Source organism: Homalodisca vitripennis, chromosome X (genome assembly GCF_021130785.1).
Source record: "Homalodisca vitripennis isolate AUS2020 chromosome X, UT_GWSS_2.1, whole genome shotgun sequence".
NCBI classification, from domain to species: Eukaryota; Metazoa; Arthropoda; class Insecta; order Hemiptera; family Cicadellidae; genus Homalodisca; species Homalodisca vitripennis.
Window position 1 is genome coordinate 71,986,839 of NC_060215.1, and position 22,422 is coordinate 72,009,260.

Sequence of the window (22,422 nt, forward strand, 5' to 3'; positions counted from 1 at the left end):
TAATTATTATTATACATTTAAACACTTACTCAGTATTCAATAAATGTTAACCAATTCAAAGGTTTCCTTGAATGAAAACCAGATTGGGTTATATTCAAAAAATGTATGCTAGCGATTCATACTTGAAATCTTTAAGAACCGAAAGCACGACAAAGAATTATAGAGCGGCATTCAAAATGCTGCGAAAGAACTTTATTTAAATACGTTCTATATTGTTGTCTGCATGAGGAAACATTTGAACCCCAACTTTTTACGTTTATTAATCCTTTGTTCAAACGTTAATCCCTACCATCTTTCTTTCAAATTTGAACAGAAGATATCAAATGTTAGCGTTTAAATTTAAAAACATTAATTTATAAAACTTTATAATAATTCGGTCTGCTCTAGTTGGCTTATGCTTGCAATCAAAATATCAATGAAGCTGCTTTATTGAGAAACCGTTGTTGAGAAAACTGTATTTGTGTAGAGAGACACGAAAATAATGAATCGTTTTAACGTACGTACGTGTGCACTGTAGAAATGTGTAACTATATCGTATAAATATAATGACAACAAGCTGCGGACTGCGGACCCGATAAGTCTCACCCCCTCACAGCCATGACGAGGTGGCGCAATTTGTACAATTAGTTTAGCAGCGAGCCGTTAAGTGATTCAATTATAGGCCGCTGTAAGGGCTTTACTTTATTTATGGGCGGCGAGCGCCTAACAGATGGGGACGATCTCCTATTGTAAACAGCAATGCTCATCATTACACGCTTCGTTTACTTCTATTCCCTCTCCCTCACTCATCACCCCTCTCTCTATTTCTCTCCTTCTCTCCACCTCTCCCTTGCTGCTTTTTACTTTACCATTCTCTTACTCTCACTCCCTTTCAGTCCCAGTTTCTTATTCTATTTCACTTCCTATTCCTCACTTAAGTCCTATCCCGTGTATCTTTATAGTCTACCCCTTTATTACTCCTCTCACTTACTGTATATTCCATCTACTCCTCATTGCCACCAATATTGTATTTGTCACTGTCTGTTTATGAAATAAATATTTTACGAACTGCGATAATACACGTATATTCACCTAATCTAAAGGTTCTATTACAAGTATATAAATACATTACTACAATTATTGCTTCTAATTATAGTTAAGAACTATTTATTCTGAAATATTAATAAAAAAGTGGAACAATAAGAGTAAAACCTGGCACAAAGATAGAGGTTAAATGGCAATCTAAGGACCTCTATTAATCAAGATGAACAAAATTTAAGGGTGAATTGATCGAGATATAATGAAATAATCTGTAAATAGAGTATTACACAAAGGATGCCATAAAAGAACAAGAAGAAATATTAACAAAACAGTTCATGAATACACATAACAGGAGACAAAGGAACATTTATGTGGCTCAAACAATACAATCTTCTACAATTTGAATCTACTTAACAACTATGCAGTAATCGCAAAGTTTATAAAGAACATTCCTGTCAGTTAATGGATGAAATTATATTATTGTAAAAACATTAAATAATTGGTTCACATTTACAACAACGCTATATAACTTTACAATGTTCCTAATCCTAAACCATCAATCATAAACAACCCGAACTCCCTTCACTGCCATAGGTTATTTTTGTCATATATTTTTGTTATAATACATTTAAAATATTTATTTTTAAAGTACTATACAAGACAAAAAGTTACGTAAAACGTTGCTAGCAATCGAAAATGTTATCGGCCCATGGACATATGTAGTTTTGGTTGAGAGATGGAGGTTAGGATTTAACCAAGAAATCTCCATGTTTTGGGGTATTGGGTGCCAGCTGGGAAAGGGGTGGCGTCCATTGATAGCATTGGGAAAACTACGGGTTTCAAAACTTCTGGATACACACATAATACTGTTTAAAGAAATTAAATATATAACATTCCTCTCTCAGGAAATGGTCATGACGTTTACTCGACTGGAGCATACTCCGATCCTTGGATATACTCGATTATTGTGAACATTGTAGTAAAAACAAAATTTAAAACGTTGAGTTTAGTGTTATTTCCTATATAAATAATTGTATTTATTTACATATATTTTGAAATTGAATCAAATCAACGTCCGCCACTATGCTGTTCAATACACAAGTTTAAACCAATACTACATTTTTGATAAAGAAAGCTGATTCACCAAGAATACCAAGACATGTGAATTCTATAACCGTTTGTTAAGTTGTTTGGATAGGCAACAAGATATTTGAATTTATAAGGAGACAGAACATTGAATCGTGGTGGAAGGTTTAGTGGAAGTTCTGATCAATAAATATAAAAACTAATATTGATTGTCAATCAAAACCTTTTTACTGGGACAGAAAATTATATATAAACTTATAAACAGGCTTTGATGAAAATAATTTTTATTGCAGGTGGTAGGCATCGTAAATACACTAGCTAAACAAGAACATTTAAATTTGTGCGTATTTAAAGTCAATATAATCTCTATTTCTACCGGCAAATTTGGACCCTAAACTGTCCTAAACGACAGAGGGTGCTCTCGCTGCGTAGAAGATCGATAATGGACAAAGTTTAGCAAACGAAGCGAGTCACGGTGTCCCCTAGTTTGTTTTAGGACCATTGCCATCCAATTACTCAGAATTAGAATAGCATTCGCAGGCGGGGTAGACAGTTTGGCCATATCGAGGCCAGGGCTTTTGACAATGGGAATTAGCACTTAACAAAAATAGCAAATACGGTGCACTTAATCGCGTTAGGAGGAGCGCCCATCTGTCACTTAGAGCCTGTACAGCAGCTCTAGACGCGCGTGAGCGCACCACAGTCGTTACGTGCAACACTTCTGATGATTATTGACATGGCTTTGATAAATCATAGGTAGATAGATAAATTTAAACAAGTAATGGATTGGGCTTTTTAACATACTTAATGAAGTTTCAGGAAAGTTGCCAAATATTCTAACTAATAATATGATTGGTTATTTTTCATTTAAATGAGAAGTATGTATACATTTAAATACTTGAACATAAAAATGAGGGAATTAAGATAATAAATGTCATGGAATTTAGATAAAAATACAGGATAAATTTAAATATATAATTTGAAATTTTAACTAGTGAATCGATTATAGAATGGAAATAAATGTTGGTTTCCAAAAATTTCGATTTCTAGTGTTCAATATTAAATAGTGTTGAACTAAAATTATATATATTATGTATAGAGCGTGTAAAATATCTGGATACCAACATTTCTTTAACCTTTACTAGTTCATTAACAAAATTTCCACAGTATTATCTTAACTACTTAAATTACTGGCTATCTTAACTATTTTTTTCAATATCCATCACACGCCTACATTGGGGAGACCGTGGGGAGTGTCTGGGAATCCTGAATGCATATAATTTAAATAGAGATAATATTATCAGGAGATAATGCCGGAAACCACACTTTAAAACTTTATTCATTACAAAATGGCGGCTGTTGAAATAATCACAACATTGAACCTTAAAGAGCCGCATTGTATATTGCATAAATATTTTAGAAATCACCATAATAGAAAATAGCGCACTTTGTGTACGTACGTACTGAAAGTCCTTTGTGTATATGTGCACATTGGGAGGTACAGCCTACACGATGCTACGGTCTTTAGCCGTAACTCCCCATGTTTTATTAGTCATGATTCGTTAATGATAAATAAATAAGGAATTAACATATATTAGTGTCGTTAAACTCAATAGGTTACAACATTGTCATGTGTGTGTGTGTGTGTGTGTGTGTGTGTGTGTGTGTGTGTGTGTGTGTGTGTGTGTGTGTGTGTGTGTGTGTGTGTGTGTGTGTGTGTGTGTGTGTGTGTGTGTGTGTGTGTGTGTGGTGTGTGTGTGTGTGTGTGTGTGTGTGTGTGTGTGTGTGTGTGTGTGTGTGTGTGTGTGTGTGTGTGTGTGTGTGTGTGTGTGTGTGTGTGTGTGTGTGTGTGGTGTGTGTGTGTGTGTGTGTGTGTGTGTGTGTGTGTGTGTGTGTGTGTGTGTGTGTGTGTGTGTGTGTGTGTGTGTGTGTGTGTGTGTGTGTGTGTGTGTGTGTGTGTGTGTGTGTGTGTGTGTGTGTGTGTGTGTGGTGTGTGTGTGTGTGTGTGTGTGTGTGTGTGTGTGTGTGTGTGTGTGTGTGTGTGTGTGTGTGTGTGTGTGTGTGTGTGTGTGTGTGTGTGTGTGTGTGTGTGTGTGTGTGTGTGTGTGGTTTTAAATAACTCAATCCAAATAGAACCCACAAACATCCTGAGTAGCTAGAAGAAGTGTCACAGTAACATCATATTCTACACCTTAATGACATTTAACGAACCTAAGTCATAATTTTTTCACCTACCACATACAACAGTTACATGATAATAAACGAGTGTCAACATGAAATTACCACTCGAATTCCAAATAATACAATGACAGTCTGTTGTGAGTTTATCATAGCCAACCATCATCATATAAGCGAGGACATAATTTTAGTGTCTTGTAAATTTATGATGTTTTAGGTTTCTTACTTGTTTGACCTATGTTATTACCATCAACGGTACCAACATATTCCGAAGTGTTTGATAGAAAATGTAAGTTTCCTGACTAACGTATGGTTCCGTGACTGAATATGGTTTACATAAATCGAAATAGGTCTCTTACACTGTAATTAGGGATCGTTAAGGTGAGATAACAGTCAAATGTATGAAGGGGCCTGTTTCATAAGAATTCAATTTTACCCAATGTATTCGTTGAAATATTTAGTATAATCATCATATTACAGACTTCATAAATAGTTACTTTACCAAAATCTCTTAAAAGTGTAAGTTTTTATGATGTATTACATTCACAAGCTTAGAATGTATTACAAACTACGTGTGGGAAATATGGTTAACAGTGCCGTTGATGGCAGTGGAGCGGTGGAGATTTATGAATATTTGGGGGAAACACCTCTCCCTTCCTCGGCTCTTGATTTATATGTGCCCCAACGGGAAAATTCTGCCGATTCATTTTAAGAATGGCTGAGGTGTAAAGCTAGAGAGCATTGTCGATCCGAGCAAAACTTTCTCGGTAATGGTTCTGCACGTTGGAGTTATGTTGAATCATTTTCGTGTTTTCCCGCGTGAACTTGAAAATGTGACTCCATAATCGCTTTAAGTGACAAAATATCTTTGTGTAAGTCCTCGAATTCAACGCAAATATAAGATTTATCAAAACTACGTGAAATATTGCAACTAGAAGATGCACATTAAAATATTACTACTTTCTGCAGAGAATATGTGTTTAAAGCCTAAAAAATAACTTAAAAGATGATTATAGGTTATTTTATAAGACATAACCGTGTTAGAGAAATATATGGCCCCACTTCATAGTGGTCTTTTAGAATAAGGAAGGTCTTCGGTAGGGATTTGGTAGTCGTATTTGGCCTTACTGGACAGAGATAGCAGTGGAGAGTATTCTTTTACATAAACTATTTTAACTCTGCCATCGCTTTAATAATACACGTTTACTGTTTGTATTGATTCGTAGACCGAAATGTTACACATAAACATAAAAATTACGAAATCAAATGTAAAGTCATATAATATTAACAGGTTCTGTAATAATAATAATAATAAGGTATCCGTAGTAATAATTGAAAATGGGTTCTAAAACTAGAACGTTTAGAGCAATGATAATTGTATGCTTAAATTTAGAGAAAGCGTAATTATCTGATATTGTAAATAAAATAATACAAGAACACGGAATATTCCCTTTTTTAGACCCTTTTAAAACAAATAAATAAAACATACACATAATAAAAGTAGTTACGAGTTAGACGTTTTTGTTCGCCAAAAAAGTGAAAAAGATGTTCCATCAAGGAAATAACTGAAAGAACTAAATATATCTGAACTCGTGGATAAAATGTACAACTCCCTCCCCCTTTTGGCAAGCCCACCACTGAATCAATGGCGCCACCAAGATTTATTCTTCCATTCTCAGATTTAAATCCACCACTAAACTGGCTACCAGGAATGCTGGTACGGCCTAAATTCATTTTCTCGCTTTTTAATATTTAGCACAATAACTTCACTAAACAAAATTACGGTAAATTACGGTTTCCAATTTGGAATGTTTCGTCTTCCAGCCAAAGTAATGTATTTTGTTTTGGATATACTAGATAGATTTTACACATATTTGCACAAATAAATCCATCATATTTCTGAAATTTTGTATTCAGTTGTTTTTAATGATATGCGCAATTTATATCTTATTCTGTACAAAGTCTTGCTCAAAGTTCTGTGTGAGTTTAACAGAAATAGATATGTGTTAACCCCTACGCCTGTGCATTGGCTTCACCTTATCGTTCTATGTAATTCGCCTTCTCTTGATTTTTCTTTAAGATATTAGTTTCAGTGAAATAAAATTTGTTTGAGCATACCATAATGCGAATCGTACATTCCACAACATTAGTAAGCACAAATCGTATCTTTTATAATGAAAAATGTGCGGTACTCACTTTACCCAACAACGTTTTACAGTTATAAAACTATAGTTATTTATTCGCACTATTTTGCAATAAAGTATTGCTAAAAGATTGTTGGTAATGCTTATACAATATTATACTTTCTTTTATTCAATATTATGCATTTTTCGTATCAGCAGTGAATTAAAGGAACGGGAAGACAAGGAGCCAGCATCTCCCAAGGTTCGGAAAACTTATAAAATTCTTTGGTTAGAGATCTACTATATATTACCATTAAGCAAAACTATATCTTATGCCTCATAATTTCAAGTGTTTTATTTAAACATAAACTACGGTGTAAGAGTCCTTAACAACCCATACTAAAATGTGCCCATGAATAGCACGACTTCCCCGATACATTTCCGATATGATAATTTCCGCCAGGCGACGAGTAGCTAGGCTAAAGTATTTAAGGCCACACTCGTCACAAATTTTGATAAACTACACGTTTACCTAACAGAAAAGAACGCAATAAAAAAACTATGATTTAAACGGGTTAAAGTCAGAAAGCCCTTTTACAGAGAACATTTTAAAATTTGTTCGGATACAACTTCTAAGATAGCTCCCTACACATTAGAAATAATAATGTAATATTATTATAGACTAAAAAGCATAAAATAGAAAAAAATTGTAGAAAAAATGCAATTTTACAGTTTTCATAAAAAAAAACAGTTCTTTAATTTAAGAATAACTTTGGTCTCTTTCTACATAGAAATATTGTAAAAATATAACTGAAATAGCCATGTATCGTGCTTGGGTAAAATTATAGTATATTTAACATTATTGAATACTTTGCAGTGTTTCAGACCGCCCCGACTAAAATGTCTAGCGGTCAAACGGCTAACTGCAGAGGTTAGTTGTAAAGAACTCCCCACAAGATGGGTCTAACTAAGTCTAATAAGTGACATCTGTACATTATGTAATTATTACTCTCTTTGTTTAACGCTTCTAATGTAAAACAAAGTTTAATATTGACTGTGCAAATATGGATTATGATTCAGAAGAAAATATATTACCTTTGCTATCAGTAGCTAAAATTAAGCCTACATTTATGAACTGAATTTTTTCAAAGTATAAATATAATTTCTTTTAAAATACGCTTGTCAGACATCTTAGAAATATTTGTAAGCCTTTAAAATTAGGTGTTTGTATTTGTTCCGAAAAAAAATCAGTTTAAGTTCTGGCTCTGTTTAAGTTCTTATATGACTGTCAAAAATATTTATTTTACTGCTAACCTATTTTAAGATCACTAACAAATAAAGAGCATTTTGAACATAAGTCTGAATTATAAACTGGTATGGTGGGTCAGAATTTTGGCCTGTGGCATGACAATAGACAGACTCAGATTTTATAAAACGTACCAAAACTGTGATTCATTTCCGGAGAAGATACTTGAGTTTAGTAAATCTTCAACTAAATGTTTGCATAAATCTCCTAGTGTGCGGTACTTGGACCAAAATGTGCAATAAACCGGTGCAGATGATAGCTCCAGTGCTCGCAGGGATCGCTAGAGATGGCGGAGCAATCTTGGTAGAATCGGGGTATCACTGGCTTCATGTGAAATTAATATTTGGAAGGGATCCGAGAGGGGTGGAAGGGGAGTGGGGTTGAATTGTTTTTAGTCCTATAATTACCATGGCAACCAAGTAGGGGCGGGAGGAGAAGCCGTGTGGAAAAATGTGATTCACAATGGACGCTACAGCTTCCGAACTCGGCCGATCCGAGCTGTGTCGACACTGCCATCGCCTCCTGCCACAGGCTGCAGTCGTCGCAGAACTATCGCTCTATAACTACATCTCATCATTCACCATACATCTCCATTTATGTATCTTCTACTTCGGTAAACTCAGCGCTAATAGGTTCTCGTTGTATACAACTTTGACAATCAGATATATAATCTCCAATAAAAGCTTGTACGTTTAATTAATACATAATTCCATATCGATAAATATAAATAGTTCAGCATGCAACTTATACTTACTAGTGTGTCAAACCCAGTGCAATATGTTTATCTACGGTTTACCTGAATGATAGGTTCAATTCATTCTGTCGAATATTATTCACCACTGGAAAGCTTTAATTTTTTTACTAAATAATCAATGTTGCAACTGTATTACTTCAGTTATGTACTAATTAAAGCCTCTATTGGAGTAAATTTAAAAAAAAACGCAAGACAATTTTAGACACTCAGTTTTTATACGATTTTAGTAATTTATGGATTAAAACTATGATATTGATTTCCATAAATTTTCTCTATCGGAAATTTCAGTATAAATATATTAAATTCATAACAAATTATTGTACTTCAGACCCCAGCCTGTGTACCAATTATATAAATTTCGTTTAAATAAGTGGATGATTCAAGTAGGAAAATGTGCAGACAAAGCACAAGAAATGGTTAGAATTTTTAAATTCTTATGGTCATAATTATGGCATATTACTGTGATGCGATCAGGTTTTAAGTGTTTTTTTTTTTTAATTTAGAGTCACATCCTATTCAGATACATTCTCTATAGAGATAAAGTACAAAGTTTTGACTATTACACGAGGATTATATGCATTTAAAGTAGTCAATTTTGGGAAATTTTATAATGAGAATCACGGGAGCATAATGCAATGAGGAAAAGTGTTTAAATCAAACATGACTTAGAACAATTATATTTTAAAAATAAAATAGGGCTTAAGAAAACTATTGATATTACAATTAAATATCAGTGAGGAATAGTTATGAATGTATTTTTTTACTACTTGCCACTTCAAATGTCTAAAATTCATTGTGGTATGATAAAAGAAAATTCCCGATTTAACTGATTTCAAGATTTCTAATAGAGTATCTTAAAGGGCTGCGGCAATGAAATTCCTCAAAAATTAACTAACGGAACTAAAATTGACCAGAAACATCTTAATATGTTCTACAGCCAAAAGAATTTTTATGTATTCTTGGAATAAACGTACTTAAAATAATGTAAATTATATTGAGTTTAACTTCAGTTAAAGTAAAAATGTAATTTGTTTTCCATTCCAATTGAATATTTAAAATAGGTATAGCTAGCATTTCCATTGAATTCAGTTTTTTGTTTTTGTGTGATAAGAGGGAGTGATAAGGGGAGACCAAATATACTTCAAAAAATCTAAATGTATTTATCATTCAAGAATTCTCGTCAAGAAGAAAATTGTGTATTTTTAAGTCCTCACTCACACCCTATATGGGAATACTTTCGGATGCTTGATACATACAATCTGTCAGTTATATGACATTTCTCTACTTTAAATAGTTTTTATCAAATTATATATTCATATCATAAATTTGAACCACTTATAATCTCCATAAACCTATACTTATTTACTAGTTCCGTTGCTTTGGGGTTTAGAAGCAAACATGTAAATATGTGTTTAGAATAGGTAAATAAATATAAAAATACACACCATTGAGGTAACAGGCATTTAGTTTTCCAAATGTATTTACAGTATTTTTATCTAAAAAAATTCAAACAAAAGATACTAAATCAAAATTATTCATATTCTGTCGTGAAATTCAAACCTTAGGAGAAAAAGTTAAAATGTGTTTTTATCTCCACAGAATTAATAAATAAGTATATTCTGTAATATTATATGTTTTAGCTGTCTCACTCGTAATTTTCCTATCTTCATGGGATAAGAAATTGCAGCTCTGTTAAGTAAAAGTCATAAAATATGAGAATAACATATCGTCATAAACTTTGGTTCACAAACGTGAAAAGCCACGAAAAAATAATTTAAAAAGGTTCTCAGTGCAGAATAAAGTAATATAGAATACAATACATTACTGAAATAGCAGTCTCAATGAATAACACATCTTGCAATAACATTTTACAATAATGTAACATAAAGGCCCGTACTCAGACCGGTTTTTTTCGAACAATTTAACGGGGCCCGGATCCCGTAACACGTCTATTTGAATGGACCGTGTGGACGAACGTCGGTGGCGGGGCCCGGGCGAATACCTTTTCCGGGGCCCGCCGGTGACATAATACCTCGCGCTGTTTATTAATGAAGACTCTACTAGTCCTCGTGCATATCTTATCAAACAGAATAATGGAAGAGTAGGCACAATACAGTGTTAATAAACTGCTACGGTAACAGATAGGATTTGAACCCACGTTATTTCTAATACAGATCCCAAACCTTACGCTTTATACCGCGAGGCCACTGGCTCTACCTCAGCCAGAATAGCAAATACAACACGTGCCTAAAGGCCAATGTAAATAGAACAGAAAATGCTTGACAAAAGTTTTAGAACGTATAATTTGAACCTTTTAGTTTTCATAATTTTACATTCCACCGTTTTTCTATGCAAATGTGTCGCATAATAATGTGAAAGTGACTATATTTGCTTGGAATCTGTTTAGAAAGGAATTTATTTTTCAAAGCTAGTACATTGTCACATTGATAATATGTATTATTGACTCATTAGAGTTGCCGTACAGCATATTTAGTATTTTCCATGTTGCTTAAAATGTATTCGTATGATTATGTACGCCTTATGTTTCCATTATTTTGAAAGGATAATAATATTCCGGATATTTTGCCATCGTTATTACAAGAAGTCAAATAAAAATATACACTAGTAGCAAATGTCCAAAATTCGAATATTCTTTTAAAGCATACATTGCAATAAAAAATTACAAATTGCCGTTATATTGTTCAAAATTCTAGTTTATAGGATGACGCATTGTCACTTCACTAAGATTATATTGATGAGTAGATAATTATGGTTACGGTTAAACTAAAGCACATTAGAGAGGAAAGGAACAGGAGCTTAAAATGTTTAATAATTTTACTCATTTTTAAACATTAATCTAAATAATAAAACAGTTTATGAAATTAGATCCATTTTAGAAAACAGAGAGCGATCTCGTGAACGCTTCACAGATCGCGCAGAGAGACAAGGTAGTAATGTGAACAATTTGCAATTTAAAGTAACCAGCTTTATTAGCAAGTCGCAATTTCAAGTGAGATGGTGTATAATTCGCAATTCGCAGGTTGTAGCGAGGACGGAGGGGTGGGAGGGAGGGATCGCTCCCAATTAGCAACCCCCTCCCACCCACCCATTGTGAGCCAATCAGAATAAAACCAAGTTGAGGTGTGGGCACAGTAATCTGTACCTTGACTCTCGCACCCCGTCCCTTGTTCCTGTCATAACCGGGTCTCCGGAATGGCAATGAAGGAAGATCTTGATCCTGGCCTCTGCCGAACGTGCTGTACTCTGCAAGATATACAACCTTGTAAACTAAGGCTCTGTTGCAAAGAAGTATCAGCTCAGTGATTCCATTGCGTCGAGTCTCATTCTATTATTTAATCATCTTCTGCAGTAAAATTATGAGTAATTTTACCTGCAATATACAAGTTATCCTGGAGGAGCGGGACGGGAGCTTTTCATAGTACTGCCGACATAACCTCTAGTAGTTAGTGACTGAATGCCCAACATTTTCTTTATGAAGAGACCAGAAATATTTTTTTTACGCTCTAATTTCTTTCTTCTCATTACTCTTTCCATACAGTCAAATCTATCACGTATTTCCAATAACAGTTCTTTTAAAAATTATAAATTCGAAAATATACTATGTTAAAATATATAATAAAGGAAAAACATCCCTTTCTAAAGCAATATCTGGGCCTTAATCTGGCGCTGACTGTTTATTAAAGTACTATCGGAATATATTACTCTTGGGAGGCTAACACCTTGGATTAAATCCCTCCTATACTTTTATGGTACCTGAAGTTTTTCTGTCGTGCAATAAGCGAATATTTTGGCTGAACTTACCTGTATGTCCTGATAATGAAGCTTACATGCTTTTGTCCTGTCGCAGTCCATAAAAATTAGTTAAATGTTTACATTTCGGGCTTCCTAAGGCGAAAGAAAAAATCTTTAGAGGAAAGGAATTAAGGAGGAATTAATAAAGGCCGTAGGAGAAAGGTTTTGTAAATGGCATGAGAGTGGAGTGGGGATTACTATCCCGTTCTAAAAACTAAATGCATACGTAATCTGAGTAAGAAGAGAAGAGAAAACATATAGCTTTGATATTATGCTCTTGACAATGTAGGTTTCTGGGGTGGACAAAACACTTAACGATTGATAAAACGCTATCGAACTCGCAGATGGAAGATCTTGAAAGACATATTGGTTTTAGAAGTAAAAAGGTTTGTTTAGGAAGGATAGAAAGAGGGTGTCTACATAAAAAAGTGAAAGAAAGAGAAGCATTAGCAATATTTGGCTAATGTTGGCTAATAACAAGAGGGGTATTATGGAAACCAGTAAAGAGTATGGCAAAGAGAAGACCTGAAGAATACTGTTCTAGAAGAAGTTATGAAAGTTTCTGAGTTTGTGAAAAAGATGCCGGATATTATTATCTACAACTTAAATTCCAAATAAATAGATGAAGTATCATAGAACAGGCAGGAGAGATCTGTATGGAATTGATAATAGGCTCAAATATAAAGATATAAGAGGAGGAAAAATATTAGAGGGCAAGTTTTTTTAGTTGTGGAATGCTTGTTGGCCAATATTACAAAGACGTTATAAATATCAAAATTCTGATGTTGTTAACATTTCCGTTAAGTTCTTTTATACCCCTTACTGAATTAAAAGTATTTTTTTTATTTTTCAAATTAATTTAATATAGTTTCAAAGTTTATTATTATAGTATAACCTAAAACCTAATGTTTTACTTTACATCATTCATTGTGATTAAATAGCCTTTTGGCCCTAAATAAATCATGTATACTCTTGTAATTTCTCCCTTCATTCTTTCCTTTTTTGTGGGTGGGAGAGGGGTTCATAATTCTACATATTTATGTTTGCTGTATTTTCTTCAGTGTTACTAATTAATTTACTTATGTGCATTGCCTTGTTTTAAAAGATTTTTTATAAAATTTTTAACACGACAGTTAATTTTGACTTGCTCATAGTCTTAATTATTTTCTCTTGATTATCAAAGTTTATGATTGTTTACAGTTTACCTGTATTTAATATTAATATCACCTAAAGTTGATATTTTTTGTTATGAAGAAATAAAACATATTTCATTGAAGTTGGAAAAAATTAAATGCGTATAATTTGTATATAAACTTTTCTCTGCAAACAGGCAATTGGTCTATGCAGTAAGTAATTCCTTAAATTATAGTTGTAATTCCCTATGTAAATTTCAAGGGAGTATAGACATGTTTGTACCTGGTGTTGTATAAAATGATTTTACTCGAACGTCTTTTGGCCTGTTACTTTTGAAAAATGTAGGTTATTTAGCATATATCATAGTTTGTCAGGTACAAAGTATTAAGAAATCATACGTATAACATGAAAAACACATCCATTTAATCGCCAACTACACTAATACTGTTTATTTAGTAAATAAAGAGAAAAATTGCAATGGCAGGTATATTTACGACTATACTTACGATTTCTGTTTTTTATTTATTTTTTTTTTTTAGGATTATATTTTCTTACGTTATCAGAACAACGTCTCCTGTACTATTGTATGGAAGAGAGTTGAATGTCCACTAATGATAGTTTTTTGTTTGTGTGTGTGAGAGAGAGAAGGTGAATATACTGGTAGATTACAGTGCAGCAGTACCAGTAGTGCAGTAGTGACACTGTAGCCAAGTTACAATCGCAGTGTGTTGATGAGCGCGTTGTTAGCTGTGAAGGAGCAAGCCAGTGAGGCCACCGAGCTCCCGTTTGACGCGGTCACTGATGAAGCACATCTGCTGATTGCTTTGTGCTACCGCCCTGGCCGGCTAATAAAGTGTTTATTTTTAGCGAATCAATGGTACAGAACAATGATTAGCGCTTTGGCGGGACTGGAGCCGTTAAAGATGTGCGCAAACACGCCGCCCAATGCCCAATCACCGGCTACGGTTTAACCGGTCATAATAAGATTACTCTTCTGATGTGATCCGGCAGACAATCGCATATTGTGGGTGGGAAGGGGGGTGTACTAGGGTGCGGGCGGCATGGTAGGGGTGCCCGGCTCGCTGATTAATGCGGATTACAAAAATGTTTTGTGAAAAAACAAACAGTAAATGGCAGGGGTGGATTACGAGCACCAGTTTACCTTAATGGAAATTCAATTATAAAATAGGGTTTGGAATTCGGCTCCTGCTGTTGCCGTATTGATCTCAGGACTTGCTTCCGAATCAGAAGAAAATTCCGTTAAAAATATAAAATGTTTTTATGTTCACATACACTATTAATTGAGAAATGAAAATGTAAAAAATCTCATTGCACTATGTAGAGCTGTGTTTTATGTGTTTAACTTACAGAGCGTTGACCCCTCTACCTTCATAAACTTAACATGTGACGTACTTTCAATTTAAAAATCTGCGTGAGAAACTAGAAAATGTCAAGAAATAGGTCATTTCACATTGTATATTTACTTGTATTTCCACTAAACATTGTTAAATGAAATTAGTTTAACAACTTTTTATCCATCACAGCACAATGAAAGCTTTGAAGCCAATAATGAAAAATGTAGTAATAATAATAGATTAAGCAATGACAAACATTATATTTATCTGTATTTCCCACAATAACTATCTTTTACAAAACCAAATCATTAATTAGTTTGTTCCAATTTTCTCTTTTATGCCGATCTTTTAAATTGTAGTATTTATGAGGTAACTACATAATTTAATACTGAATCTTTTTTTCATTTGTGAATAATAATAACAACAAATACACCGATACTATTAATACAAAATCCTGAGTGGGCGGTCATGAATGACATGAAAACTAAGAGAAGAGATTTAGGATAATGTTTTAATATTAAAGTTCCAATGATCTACCTATGCAGGATAATGACTTAATAATAATGTTCCAACGATCTAACAATCCAGGATAATGACTTATTAATAAAGTTCCAATGATCTAACCATGCATCTAGAAGATCAGGATAGTACAAGTGATGGCTCATAATCGCATTCCATGCAAAGCCTCTTTCATCATTTAACCCTTCTAAAAACAAATGAATAAGAAGAGTAAAAGTTATGTGAACTATAGTTTTTTATTTCATTTTAAGTTAAAAACAAACTCAGTCCGAAATAAAGTGTTAAACGCCTCCTTTTTTCTTTAAGTACAATTAAATGGAATGATTTAGTATAACAACGTACCATGTAAATTATAACCTCGTATAATTTACTAAGCACAGCCAGTACTTGTGTTATTTTGTAACCGAAATTCTTGAAGGTTAGGTCTTTCGTATATTTCAGTCTAGAAGGTTTGACCATGTTATTCGCATGCTGGGTAACGTGTACGTGTTCTCCGTGATCAATCTAGAAACAAGAAGAGAAGTCTGATGTTCCGCAGTTGTATAGGAGGCTTTATCACTACCTAAAAAATCGTAGGAATTGAGAAAAACCCGTTTTAGTAATAGAGTCAGATGAATGTCTATGCAATTCAAAGATTAAAATAAAACTGTAGGTCCATCATATTATCTGGTTACGGATGTATTTCTCAATTAGGTACTTTATTTAAAAACCAGTTGACCTCAGATAGCAAACAAGACTACAAAGGCCATCGAAAATCCCTCTAAGCACCAACTACCCAAAACAAAGAAGGGTATGAACCATCCCCTTTAAAAATGTTTAAACGTGCCATTAGCACACAAGCATAGTATTCGAACCAACAAAAGGTTATATTTTAAACAAAACTTCTTCTCTAATACTGTTTGCTTTTAACTCATTGTCATTAAAGGTTCCATTCGAAAGGAAGCTTTGTGTCTTCAGTTTAAAAAGTATAAATTGCCCATAATTTTGTTGACATTGCAATGTTTATTACTGTACAGTATACGTCTATGCCTAAATTGTTAAAATAAGATGGAGACAAAGTTGAATAGTTTTATGTTGAAAATCATATAAATACGAATTAACTAATCAGACTTTATACATTTTGTTGATTAAAATTTCGTCATACAATTCTACAAATTTAAAAATGTTTTGGGTTGGTTGTGCAATCTTTTTGTGTTTGCTCACAACCATAATGAGTTATGATAGTACACCATAGATATTTTACTGTCACCATTTAAAATTAACATGTAGACTGTCAATGTCCTAATATAAATGATATTCTGATTTTATACTTTTAATTGATTAATACGTTTACTGAGGTACTGTAAAAAGGCTGATAGACATGCAGTGGCCTTAGTTGAGCCGCAGTCAACCTTTCAATAGTCTGCATAATAAGGATCCGTCTGAACCTTGAAATCTCGTCTGTCCATCCATCTGTACGATAACTTCATAACGATGATAGAAAGGTCGAAGAGACTTGAAACTTTGTGTATAGGTTAGTCTTGGTTCAAGGAAGACCCTTATTGATTTTGGCATCAAAAGGTCAAGAAACAGTCCGTCCGTCTGTGTGTATGTACGATAACTCTTGATAGGCCATATAGGCTTACAACTTGGTTAATAGATTTGTTCTTGGTTCAAGAAAAAACTATTTATTTTAGGTTTAAAATATCAAAGGGTAGTCCGTACGTCTGCTATCCGCCTGTTCGATAACTGTTTCGTTGCGTTCAGTAGGGTCCTTCGAAACGCCTTCGCATTCGTTTTTAAAACTTTATAATGTAAACCGTAAACTTTGTTGAGTTTCTAATGAACAATGAACCATGCGTTTTTATTCCCTAAAATGATGTCTGTACTTTGTTTTCCCGTGTCCAGTAGCTGAAACAAGTATTAATTTTATCCATACCCAGGTCTATCCTGACTGAAAATATTAGTTTCAGTCATGAACTGTACAAGAGAAGTTCCGTTAAACGTGGCCATACTGACAAGGGGCAGAAGCACGACTTAATGTTGTGTTCTATAAACAGTCTGGTAGGTGTGGCACGTAAACGAACACACAGCCGACTGATGCCAAGATAATGGTGTTTTGGGACCGTGGAGTCGAATACATTACAGGAGCAAACACTCAGAGCCTGGACGTGGACATGACTGGCGAAGCACACGTTGACCACATGCTCATATTTATCGTGCTCTCCTTTGTGGCGGTATTATCTTTCTTTTCTCCTATTAAAAACAAAACCATAAAACTAAGATGAATTACCGATTGAACTTTCATAAAAGTAATTTCAATTACTTTTCTAGTCCACGATGTATGTTAAGTATCCGATACATCTTCAAGTGACACAATTTCTGTGGTGACAAATCTATGGGAATTAGAATAATGTAGTGGATACAAATCGAAATCATAATTTTAACTATTAACTAGTGATGTACTACTTCATTTAGAAATAAATTTAGAAACACAATGCTGTGGAAGTATAAGGATGTTTACCGTGGAATCCTGTAGATTTTTAAAAATGCACATTTAAGGCAATCTTCCCTCATTCGGTTAAAAACCCAAAAACAGTATGGAACTTTAAAGTTGTAAAAGTAATTATGTGCTTTTTACACCACCCATGTTCAAATTAAAAGGTAAAACAAGTTATTAATTTGCTTTACCGTGTTCTTAGCAGACTCTTGCATATGTGGATGTCGTCAGACACTGGCCACTGCGCCCTTTAAAATGCTTAAATAGTTTCTTGTAGCTTTCCAGTTATGAAAATGAACATCATCCACTTTCAATTCTGGCAAATTTCCGGATGAAACTCCCAAGATTCCGGGAAGGTAGAACAAGGTGTTTATTTTGAATATATTTTTTCTCCTTAAATGAAAAGCTTGATAAGGTTGGCCAGTGATGCAAGGAGTATAAGATGATAGTCCTTTCATTTCGCAATTAGGAAGTTATTAACAATATCCATTGTCTACCAGATGGAGACTAGGAGTTTGATGTATTAACGTGTACATTCAGTTTAGCCCTATAAGAACCATGTTGAACCTAATACACTTTACGACCTTATTATTAGTCATGGATTATAGGAGTTGTCCCGTTTTATAGATATATTTAATACACATCGATCAGCGTTTTGATTGTTTTGATTTATGTGTGTTTCGTCGTTTAAATATAACAAATTATACACTACAAAAAGCGTTTGGATGCGTAATAATTATATCTATAAAATGAGACACCTCCCATAACGCAATGATTAAAAAAATAGAAGCGTTAAAGTGCAGGTTTCACTTCGTAGGTATGGGGAAAAAACTCAAGATCCTTTCACTACAGGCAGCTCTTAAATTTCCCATCCCCACAATATTAACATATACATGGATCACTCAGCATATTACTCAACATTACATTATACAAGATTATCCGTCTAAGTAATCTTTTGTTTGCAGTTTTCCCCCGTTCTGCGGAAAAGTCGGAGTGCCGAACAACATCGCCTGAGGATCCATGCACCCACATAGTGGGTACAAACGAATAGAGCCAACAAGGGGCATTATGGAAATAAAATGTCCCTCTGCTAATCTCGTAGTGGCCCTTATTGTAAAGTCTGGCTACAGGATTAATCAGCCACAGTGGGGTGGCTGCTCTCTTCGCTCACGCTGACTTATCAATATTGCATGAGCGAGCGCATCTCGGCATCTCCCTTGCTTTCAGGCTTCTAATCTATCACATCAACTACAACTTAACTTATTTTTTCCGAATTTCGAAAATTCAAATAACTACTAAAGGTATTCAGACTCATACAATCTACTTACTTATGATTAAATTTACCAGTAAAGTTGGCCCTAGGTTTTGTGCAGTATATTGTTTTGAATCTGCCACTACTCTCAGGCCCTTGGATAGGAAAATTATTGCTTGATACAACTGGATTTTTTAATCTAAAATAAATCTCCAATTTACTCATAGATACCATATTTCGTATTCTATTTATTCAATTATCTTAATTTAAGCCTAAATTTCTATATGGTAGTACATTTAATTTTCATTAAAAAAACGTACATTTTTAACGACGCTTTTAATAAGGTGTTTTATATATGTTATTCTTGATTTGTATTAGATGCCATCTCATGATAAGTGAAAAGGCTATCAAAGTAAAAACATAGTATTCCAAATTGATATTGTTTTGTAGTAATGTTTGGAAAATTCATTCTAATTAATTTTAATAAATTTACTTTTCCTATCAATAACTTAGGATCAATTATATAATCACTTTTAGATTTTTAACCAACAAAACACGTAGTAAGAGAAAACACTTTTGTTTGATATACTTTCATGGCCAGGAAGTTGTTTGCGTTTAAGGAAGTTAATTTCTTTATTGAATAATGACCAATTTTTCATTCATTAAATGCGATTTCAATTAAATTAAAAGCTCTTAAACTCATGTATAACAGATTATAACTTAGTTGAAATTACAGTTAATACAGTTGAATACAGTTGTTGTTGCACGTTTCTTACAGGTGCACGTGCAAGAGTTCTAGCCCATTCAGTTGTCTCATCATATTTTATCTGAAGTTGACTTTATTTATAAATATTGGTTGACAATGGTGTCCTACCTACAGTCAACTCAGATTAACTTTTCGATGACTGTTTTGAGAATTTTGTTTATGAACTTTAAACAATATACAATCCATCAAGACAAACCTACTACACCATGACAGGGTTTAAGGCGTGTAACTCAAGAAAAGTCCGTGTAATAAAAGATACATACATTGTGTGTGTGTGTGTGTGTGTGTGTGTGTGTGTTTATTCTCAAATTCCTAAATTATATTTCTAAATTATAAATCTCTTGTAAGGAAGAATTGGCTTAATCGGACCCCCCACCGTCTTCAATGGACCAGCTTACTTACTGTAAAACATAAAGAAATTTTGTTTCGTTTATTTGGCAAAAGTTGCAGAGCTGGACAGCTCCATTTTAGTATTGCTGCTCCATTACTGTAAATTATTTCATCTAGGATTGATTTTGTGTTAAATTCTGTTTTAAGTTGTTACTAAATATTGTGATTTCATTCCCAAAAAATATTGAAAGACCATAACTATGAATTATTGGACATTGAATACAGTAACTATTTAGTTGCAAATTTATTAATGCGTTCATTTACGGTGTAAGTGCTGCAAAGAGTGTTCAGCTTTAGCCTCATTGGGCCGTACTAAGCTGCCTTTGATGAGTCCAACGACAGCAGCTTTGAACATGTAACGTTTTATTTATTTGGTTTATGATTTCTTGTTTCACGTCATCGAAAACCTGTAATGGCTAATTTTCAAGATACTACGACTGGAACAAAAATACGTGATTTAGACAGAGGAGGGTCTTTAAGTTACCACGTCATATAAAAATGGGGAAAATAGATTTAATGTGTGCAGTCTAGCATTTGGAATGGAAACAACAATTTTAAAACGGCATGTTGATAAAAATGGTTTTGAAGACAAAAATAAAAGGATTAATAAAATTGACTTCGTTCCCTATAGAGATGGATAAATTTTGTGTAACCACATCCGAAAGCATGGAGAGGAATTGTAGGTTTGATAACTATAAGACTTCGTAGTCGAAAGGGTCCAAAAATCAAACTCAAAGTGATTTAAAATAAAATCCAAGTTGTAAGCCAACAGTAAACCGTAATGACTACTGACTAACTTAACTAATTGGCAAGTCAACTTGGGTCACTTGATTCGTTTGAGTTAGTAAGTTTTTAGCTTTCGTGGACTACCATACCCGTTATTCGTTGGGTCATCGGGTTTGTAAATTTTCTTAGTAAATATTTTTGAGACATGCCTATGAAGTGGTTGAAAAATATTTGCTTCATTAAGGAAATACAATGCTGACATTTAGTTGCATAATTTTATTACGAAGGACGAGAACAACTCAAATCCAAGAACACACGACTAACCTAAACTATAAATGAAAACATCTTACACTTCTTTAGTAGTTATTTATTTTAGTAGTTTAAATTTATTAATGTGATTGAGATCAAGTTTTGAGCCGAATTTAATTTCGAAGCTGATGAACATAATGCCACTATAAATAGTCTAAAACCACCCACAAAAGATCATTAGTCTTCAGCAACTGGTTTTAATGAGCTAATAGTATAATCAGTGTAAAACACAGAGTGAACACAACTGCTGTAATTAATTATATAATTAATTAATTCCTCTTGGGACTAGTCATGAATGCTTAAAAATGGCTAAGTGGCATGGGCTAAGGGACTTATTAAAAATTATTAAATTATAATGTTTAAAAACAAAGAGGCATGCTTGATAATTAGAAAAAAATCCTACTTTAGATCAAGCTGAAAGATTAAAAACAAAAATAAACAATTGTCAAGGAATAGTGAATAGAAAAATAATAATAAAAACAGTATAATAAGAGCACATCGACCATTTTGGCTGTGTATATTATTCCACGTCTTGATTTGGTTTAATTTACTTTTAGGTCTAAGTTTAATTACATCTTACTTTTACTTTATTATTTACAATTTCAATATAATTCGAAATCCATTTGTTTAGAATTATTTAAAAAACAATTTCATAATGCTGATTTAGTTGAGCTTTAAGAATGATCCAACTTAAGCTCTAAGCGACCAATGGTCCAGCGTGGCCGACCGATTTCCGTTTAGCCATTTGTATTTCGAATATTTTTCCTTTTAAAACCATGTAAATGTTCATATTAAAGAATATGCAGTGATTGGTCAGTGACACGGGGTCTAAAGCTCTTTCGGTTAAAGGTACTGTAGGTCAAGAAAGGGTCTTCGTTTACATGCATTGTCTCAGGCTGATTCTGAGTTACAGATAAGTTTGCAGAGTGGAAACAGGAAACGTTTCCATCAAATATTTTAAACCCACCCTCTGCGTCGATTGGAACGTGCCGTGAACTGATCCTTCAAAATGTGACTCGACAATTTTATAGGTGAGCAGTAAAAAGAACTTACGGTTTCACTTGAAGCTGTTTCAAAAGGACGTGAAATAAAATCAATTTCTTACCACGTAAATCTCAGTTCTCTTAAAAATATAGCTAACGAGCATTCATTTTATATGCTACCTTCTCGTGTTACATTTTACTTTATAGAAGAGGCTGGATTCTTATATAA

General features: G+C 33.7%; 1 protein-coding gene across 1 annotated transcript in view; it reads right to left on the reverse strand.

Moving 5' to 3' along the window:
- The window catches only part of LOC124369185 (homeobox protein Hox-B4-like), a 58,379-nt gene that overhangs the window by 12,819 nt on the left and 23,138 nt on the right, over positions 1-22,422 (reverse strand). The gene's annotated exons all lie outside the window — the stretch shown is intronic.